Source organism: Hyperoodon ampullatus, assembly GCF_949752795.1.
Source record: "Hyperoodon ampullatus genome assembly, chromosome: 6".
Lineage (NCBI taxonomy): Eukaryota > Metazoa > Chordata > Mammalia > Artiodactyla > Ziphiidae > Hyperoodon > Hyperoodon ampullatus.
In genome coordinates this window covers 30,052,829-30,060,993 of record NC_136919.1, presented here as the reverse complement: position 1 = coordinate 30,060,993, position 8,165 = coordinate 30,052,829, and the positions used below count along the sequence as shown (strand labels likewise).

General features: G+C 38.9%; 1 pseudogene across 1 annotated transcript; it reads right to left on the bottom strand.

The window, feature by feature from the left end:
* Positions 1 to 7,394: 7,394 nt before the first annotated feature.
* Positions 7,395 to 7,895, bottom strand: LOC307055128 (large ribosomal subunit protein uL24-like; annotated as a pseudogene). Its single transcript has one exon. The product of its transcript is annotated as a large ribosomal subunit protein uL24-like (transcript).
* Positions 7,896 to 8,165: the final 270 nt, after the last annotated feature.

Genomic DNA, 8,165 nt, shown 5'->3' with positions numbered 1-8,165 from the left:
AAAGACAAAGACTGTATAATTTCACTCATACATGGAATCTAAAAAAGCTAAACACATAGAAACAGAGAGTAGAAGGGTAGTGGCCAGGGGCTGGGGGTGGTCAAAATGGGGAGATTGGTCAAATGGGAAAAAAATTTAACATAAGATTAATAAGTTCTGGGGATATAATGTAAAGCATAGTGACTATGGTTAACAATACTATATTATATACTTGAAATTTGCTAAGAAAGTAGCCCTTAAATATTCTCACCACCCCCCCCCCACACACACAATATGGTAACTAACTAACCTTATTGTGGTAACCATTTTGCAATATATATGTGTATTAAATCGTAATGTACACCTTAGACTTATATAATGTTATATGTCAATTACATCTCAATAAAGCTGAAGAAAATACATAATTTTATGTCAAGTCACTGCCTAATGTCTTCATATTTTGTGTAGAATAAAATCTAAACATCTTACTGTGGCATATAAGGTGCTGCACCATCTGGTCCTCACTATCTGGTCCCTTTGGAGCAGCTTGTAGCACTCTCTGCCTCTCTAGCATCCCCTAGACCACTGACATTCTTTCTTTTTTTAAACACGTCAAGGTCCTGCCACAGGGCATTTGCACATGCTATCACGTTGCTTGAAAGGCTCGTTTCTCCACTTTTCAAATGTATTCTTCCTTGTCCTTTGGATCTCAAATATTACTTCTTCACAGAAGTCTCTCCTGAATACCTTATTTAACATGGGCCCACCCATTATTCTCTATCTCTGTTCCCTCTTTGTTAATTTCATGACATTTAACACAATTTGTAATTATGTCATTAGTTGTTGATTCTTTTTCTGTTTCCCCTGACTTGAATCTAAGCTCTTGAAGGGCTGGAACTATATTTAGTTTTGTTCACTATTGGCCAGAGCTCCTAGAAGAAATTTGGCACATAAGAGCAATCAATAAAAATTTGTTGAATGATTGAGTGAATAAAAACAAAAATTAAATACACCCTAAATACCCATCAATAGAGGAATAGGTTTTCTATAAAATACCATTCTATTGTTTAAAAGAATGAGATATTCCACATAGTATTGTTAAATGGAAAAAGCAGGTTACATAACAGTGCATTCAATGCAGTAATATTTTTAATAAAAATGTGTATTTATATGTGAGTATATATACACCTATATGTATATATACGTGTGTGTATGTGTGTGTAATTCAGAGCACCTACAGAGGAAACTATTAACAATAGCCGAAGAAGGAAATAATACTGTAGAAGGGTGGGAACTGGATGATGAGAGACTTTAGTTTTTTTTTTTTCCTTTAATTTTGCTAGAGTGAATTTTTACTTCTGTGAGTACATTCATGTTTTTTGTATAATTTAAAAATTATTATATTTTTGTTTGCTGATACCTTTATTTAATATGTTCAATTTAATTTGGGAAATTGGATAATCAATAGGTGTGAAAAGTTACCAGAATCAACATATGGTGCAAATGGGATGCTATATGTAGAGATTAAGTAATTTCAAGCCCCTAAACTAAAATTGTTAGGTAAGAATAAATTTTCAATATTGGAAACACTAGGGGTAAAATAATTACACATTTTTGCTCATTCAAGAAGATAAGTTATGTGCTATTGTCATGAGATTTCAGGCCTGAAATATTGATTTTTTATACCAATAACGAATAAATATATTTGAGAGTTTTACATTTTATTCAGCAGTGCTGCAATTGGTAATGAAAACAGAGACAAGACATCAGAAGATTTTACAACCAAGAAGAGTTGTGTCCATTCATTCATACACTTGATCAGCTCTGTCACATTTACTCAACTTCCAAAAAATAAGCAAACAAAAAAAAGAGCTTTGTCTATTTTTATAGTCTGTTGGATCAATGTGGGAAGAATGCATATATCCTTTATATAACCGCCAATTCAAACAGAATTGCAGAAATGCAATTCATGATTGATTCCTGAAAGAACTATCACAAAATATAGGTCAGAGGGAACCTCAAGGATTCCAACCCACTTCCAGCATTTGGAAACGTGCACTTTCTTGCCCAGAGGAGGCACAAGTGCAAGACAGCTTCAGGCTCTCAAGGATATGCATCAGACAGCCTTGAAGACTTTGCAGTTTTGAGCTTGAGGCCACTTCTTTTTCCAAGTTCTGCCTTCAACTTCTTTGCCTCAGGAATTAGAGTCTTTTCCTGCATCACTGTCACCTTTAACATTGTCATCACCAACAGATGTGCTTCTTTTCTTAGCCTGGCTACAGAGTAGAACATGGTCTCCCAAGAACCTACTTTCCTTGATATTCTGAGAAGAGTATAGTCTCTGTACCCTTGGGCATGAAATAGCTCAGCAACAATGCCTCAGAGTCACAGGAAGAGCAGGAGTGGTGTAGGAGAGCATCCTATGGTGTACAGGAAAGATGGTGGTGTAAAACCATATATAAAATTTTAAGTCTCCATCGGTTCCAATGGGCAGTTTCCAGCTCAGTCTGGATGGCCACCAACTCATTAGTGTTGAGTTCCATGAACATAGATTTCCAACAGGCATTTTCTTATTGAGACAATTTGAATATTAAAAGTATTTTCCCTCAATTCCTGATTATAGGAAGAACAATCTTCTTCCTCACTCCATGATCCCTGCATCTGACCATGAAATAAAGACTATTATTCTCTTGAAAGTATTAGGAAAAACTATTCTGGCCTCCCCGCCTCACTCATGCTCCCCACAGAAGGAAGGCCTTAACTGAATGGGAGGAGGTCACCAGGGTCACTGGCTTCTGTAAGGAACATAAAGGTTATGTTCATATATTCATTACCTTCTCCTCTCCTGGCCCCTCCCTGCAGTAAGCCTAGTAGCTGATTATTTACCAAAAATAGAGCTGATGTTTTGATCCTTCCAAACTCTATTTCTTAAAATGTTCAGAAACGTAGAGGAGAAATGTCTCCATAGAAATGTTCATTGCCTTCATGGTTTAAGTCTCAGATTGATGGATGTCTGTCTCAGATCTACAAACCACCGAGGAATGTGGATGTTTGAGACCGAATGAGGTAACAATACATTTAAGTAATGTTTATTGAACTTAGCACAGAAAAGACACTTACCAAACAAAACTAACAAAAAAATGAATGAAGATAGAAATAGCTCATATTTATTTAGTGAGCATAAACTAAGTGCAAGATGCACACACAATTGGTAACATACCACATCAATCAAGGTCCTTTCCAGAAACGAAATTCCACTCAGATGGTTTCAACTCAAGCGTCTTTAATAAAGGGACTATTTACAGAGGACTGGGCAAAGTTAAGAGAACTAACCATGGATGCTGAAGCACCCAGGAGTAGAAATAGGCAAAAGCCATTCATTATGATACTTAGGCCTGAAGGACACAAGGAAGAATAGTGTTGCAATGGCCAAGTAAGAGCTGGCACCCTGGAGGAGAGGCCGTGGGACGGAAGGAGGAGGGTCAGATCTATTGCCGTAATTTGCCAGAACCAGGACCCTTAAGCAGAGAGAAAGCAAAGAAGAAAGACCAACTGCTTCTCCTTTTCTCCTGTCTCCTTTCAGTGTGTTGCATTGACCAGAAGCAACCAGAAACTAGCCAGCCAGGGAGTCTGGGTGATGCAATGTGTAAGGATCAGCCTTAGGGCACAGAAGAGGGTAGAAAAGGAGAGAGAATGGGTCAGTCAGAGCAAAGAGGGGAGACAGAAAGTGGAAAGCAGTCAACACAAATGTGTAATAAGAATTATCTTAATTTTCAAAACTATCTTGTGAGATAAATACAGTTATTCTCATTGTAAACGTTAAAAAAAAGTGAGATTTAGAGATGGTAAATAAATTGTTCAATTCCTGAGTCCACAGGCTTAATAACTAAACTATTCTAGATGCAGAGTATATGCCCCAAAATGTTTGCTTCAATAATTAATTGATTAAGTAGGAGCTATATTTGATATAATTAGGCGTACATTGTCTTTATAAATATAAGCTAATTAACCATAGTAATTATTGGTCTGTAAAAGAGGGATGACTTTTCTCCCCTGAGATACCAAATGCCACTTAATTAGGATTAGGAAACAACTGAAGGAACATTCAGGATTAGAGTTGAAAGGCAGAGGAAGCAGAGATTCACTAGAAGTGAAGAACTCTGAAAGGCAGGTTTTTCTCAGGCAGCCAACAGAGCATAAGTCCTCGTTGAGTTTCCACAAACATCTTTCCTCCTCATACCTCCGGCATGATTTAGGCAAACGGTGTTAATCTAGCGCCTGAGCACACAGTTCATGCCCCGACTCTAAACTCTTCCATGTGCTATTCCCTGGGCCTGAAATACCTTTGTTCCATTTCTTTTCCTGATCTTATTTTTCAAACTTATTTTTCAACTTATTTTTCAAAGCCATCTCCTCTGTGAAGTCCTCCTGAAGGCTGGGGATGTGTCTTGCACTCCTGTGTACTCCTCATGCCTTACAAATAGCCTGAAACATATTAGACACTCTGTGAATGTATTTAAATTAATTAAACTAAGGAGAAAACAAGAATTGGGTTCTGAAGATTGCAGACTTTGGGGGGAAGCAATAGAGAGAGACACAGGACTAAAATGGGGTAGATATTAGAGGTAGATTAAATTGATAAAAAGAGTCATCAATAAAGCTAATTTCCGGGCTTCCCTGGTGGCGCAGTGGTTGAGAGTCCTCCTGCCGATGCAGGAGACACGGGTTCGTGCCCCGGTCCGGGAAGATCCCACGTGCCGCGGAGCGGCTGGGCCCGTGAGCCATGGCCGCTGAGCCTGCGCGTCCGGAGCCTGTGCTCCGCAACGGGAGAGGCCACAACAGTGAGGGGCCCGCGTACCGCAAAAAAAAAAAAAATAAATAAAGCTAATTTCCTATACAGCACAGAGCTGGACTGTGTTCCCTTGAAACTGCCCACAGCACCATGTGGAGTTCTGCTCAGTGTCTGCCACCCAAAGTCTCCCTGTATATCCCTTTTTTACTTACTGTTTGAAGAATTATGCACATATGTTTCTTTACCTTTCTTATCTTTACATTTTATCTTCTCTTATAATTTATAGCTAAAGTTGCATTGAATCAGTTTGATCACAAATATACACTATTCCTTCCCTAACAGAATGGCTACATTTTACTTTTATTTTTAAAAAATTTAAAGATCTTACTGGCTTTATTCAGTGATTCATGAATCAGGCAGTATCCAGCCTAACAGACGGAAAGGAGCTCCAAGGAGAGTATAGGCAGAAGGGAGCACGAACAAGGATGTTCTACTAGCAAAAAGTAGATTGGCAGCAATGTCACTTTCCTTTAAGGGATGGGGTCTATCGGGCAGGTTACTTAACTAGAGCTGATTACGCGATTCCTGATTGACTGGTTTAAGATTGCATTTCTGGGGGAGCCGAAACTGTAATTAAGTCTCAGTTTGGTGAGGTGGGGCTTAGCATAAGTGACTCCATTTGGGGCCTGTTGTCTTGTTTTTATCAATGCCCACCCCCCCCCTTTTTTTTTTGGCCACACCATGCGGCTTGCGGGGTCTTAGTTCCCCAGCCAGGGATCAAACCCATGCCCCCTGCATTGGGAGCGCAGAGTCTTAAACCCTGAACCGCCAGGGAAGTCCCTCAATTCCCGCTTTTTGATGAGACTCTCAGTCTGAGATGTGATCAAAATTTGGCATTGGCATTACTCCCAGCTACCGCTCTAAAGTTCTCTTAAGTTTTTGCTGAATCTCTGTGGTGTTTACAGGTCGCTACACTGGGTTCACTTTCTTTAAGTCAGTCATTCTCTTCATTCCTTTTCTGATGTTCTAGTTTTAGGGAAATCCTTTGCTTGCTGGTTAGTGGTTGCAAACATGCATTTGAAGATTTTGAGAGAATACCAAGCCCCAGGGAAACTACTGTGATTATCGTAAGCGGGATAATTCCTAATATCTGGCGTGTACTTTGGAGCAGAATGGCTACCTTTTAATATAACCTTTTTATGAGTCATTATTCATCTCAAATTTGACATTATTAAAAGCTTCTTTTGCTCCCAACTCCACCCACCTCTCCCCACACCCAGATTTATATGGAGTTGATTGCTATGTTAGCTAAGGCATCAGACAAGGCATGGAAGAGGCTATGATGATGAATAAGATATGGTTTCTGACACTAGGAAGTTTGGGCTTTAGCAGGAAGAGTAAGAAAAGATGTGCAATAATTGATCTAAAGAATATAATTTTTGAGGTGCAGAAATAATTGCTAGGGTGTAAAGAGACGAGAGAACTCACTTCTGATAAGGAGAATAGGAAGGGCTACACGAAGAATACAACATCTTTTTATTTTTATCCAGTTTTGAAATTGCCATAGACTTTAAGTTTATGAACCAAGGAGCAGATAGGAGAATGATGGGTTTTTTCCTACCTCTTTTAAAGGGATTAGAAAAGGAATGGCGTTCAAATTTAGGGTGACACTGGAAGAAAGGGGAACACAGTGCATGCCATAGAGGGATGATTTATAAAGTTATTCAATTCAAGGGAAGCAGATGCTCAGAGCCTAACATGACTCAGGAAAGTCATAAATCTCTCCCCTTTTCACCCTGGGCCACCATATTGCACATCAAGAGGCACCATACGTGTCATATTCTACGTACATGTAAAACAGTCAGGAGCCTCCAGGAGTCTTTTTCCTTATTGCTTTCTCATGAAATTTTAATACCACAAAGATGCTATGTGTCTTTTATGCCCTGTACATATATCTGTGCTTCATACCTAAAAGAGTAAGATTTTTTGTTCCTTCCCTTACCTGCCCCCCATCAAAAAGAACAAATCTTCACCCTCTTGGGAGTGATACCATCTGTGTTGAGAATGCTTGATGGGAAAGCGTTATCTATTCATGTTACAGGGGACATCTTTGTAGACCATAATGTGAATGGTTCTGCTGGAGGGGAGAAACCCAGATCCCCCATACCACTTTGAATCTCCAGAGAGATTAGACAATAATTAAGTGACACTATGACAGGCAAATTTGATTTTGAGACATTTTAATTTCAATCTCAAATATTAGGTTATCTTAGTTGACATCTAAGTCACACCACAGGTACTGAGAAGAATTCCCACATCTTCACAAGGCTGATGAAACTTTCCTGAAAGACTGTAAATCATCCATCACACGGGCTTTTGAATGTGTAGCAGACTTTAATGAAGGATTAAGGCTGCTGCTCATCCTCAGACTTTCCCACTTAGGACAGCCCCCCTCACTTCCTGATTCTGCATCTCAAGTACCTTCATGAAGATTCATTAGCGTCATTATTCTGAACTGGCAAAGACTTTGACATATCACTTTCGTTCTCACTTTTCCTACTCAACTTTTTCATAGAAGAGGTGAGTATAGAGATTTCTTTTTTTCTTTTTTTTTTTCATTTTAACAGTTTTTAATGAAAGTTGTATGCAAGATTACTTCATTCCTGCATCTTCTCAGTTGTTTCTTCCTTATATTTGCCCTTTTCCTTTCCTACTTGGCGAGATTTGACTTTATGTTCGAGGATCTTTTTGCGGTCTTTGTCCAGTTTTAGTTTGGTGATAACCACCTTGGTGGGGTGAATGCCCACATGGACAGTTGTGCCATTAGCCTTCTCCCGCTGCACTCATTCAGTGTAGATGACATATTTCTTCCTGTAAACTTGGACTACTTTGCCAATTTGCTGCCCTTTGTAGTGCCCTCGTACAACCTGAACTTCATCATCCTTCCGGATGGCATGGATCGGACATTGTACTTCTGTCTCAGCTCTTTAGAAAGAGGGGAAGACATAATCTTCCTGCGAATGTGGGAAGGTGCATTGAAATGCCTTTTCCGGTTCTTGCTTCAGTCAGAAGTCACAAAGGGATTGAACTTCATTTCGGCCACTAGCACTTCAGCGATGGCCGCAAAAGGGTGAGATTTATGTTCTTGCTGATGTGAATTGTCTCCCAAATACACAGAGATTAAAATGTGAGAGTGGTTATTGTTCATTACAGTTTTATTTATTTTATTTTATTTTTTTAATTAAAACTTTTTATTGTAGTGAAGTATATAACATAAAATTTTCCATTTTATCCATTTTTAAGTGTACAAATCAGTGGCATTACTTGCATTCACAATGTTATGCAACCAATCATCACTATTTCCAAAATTTTTTCATCACCCCAAGCAAAAACT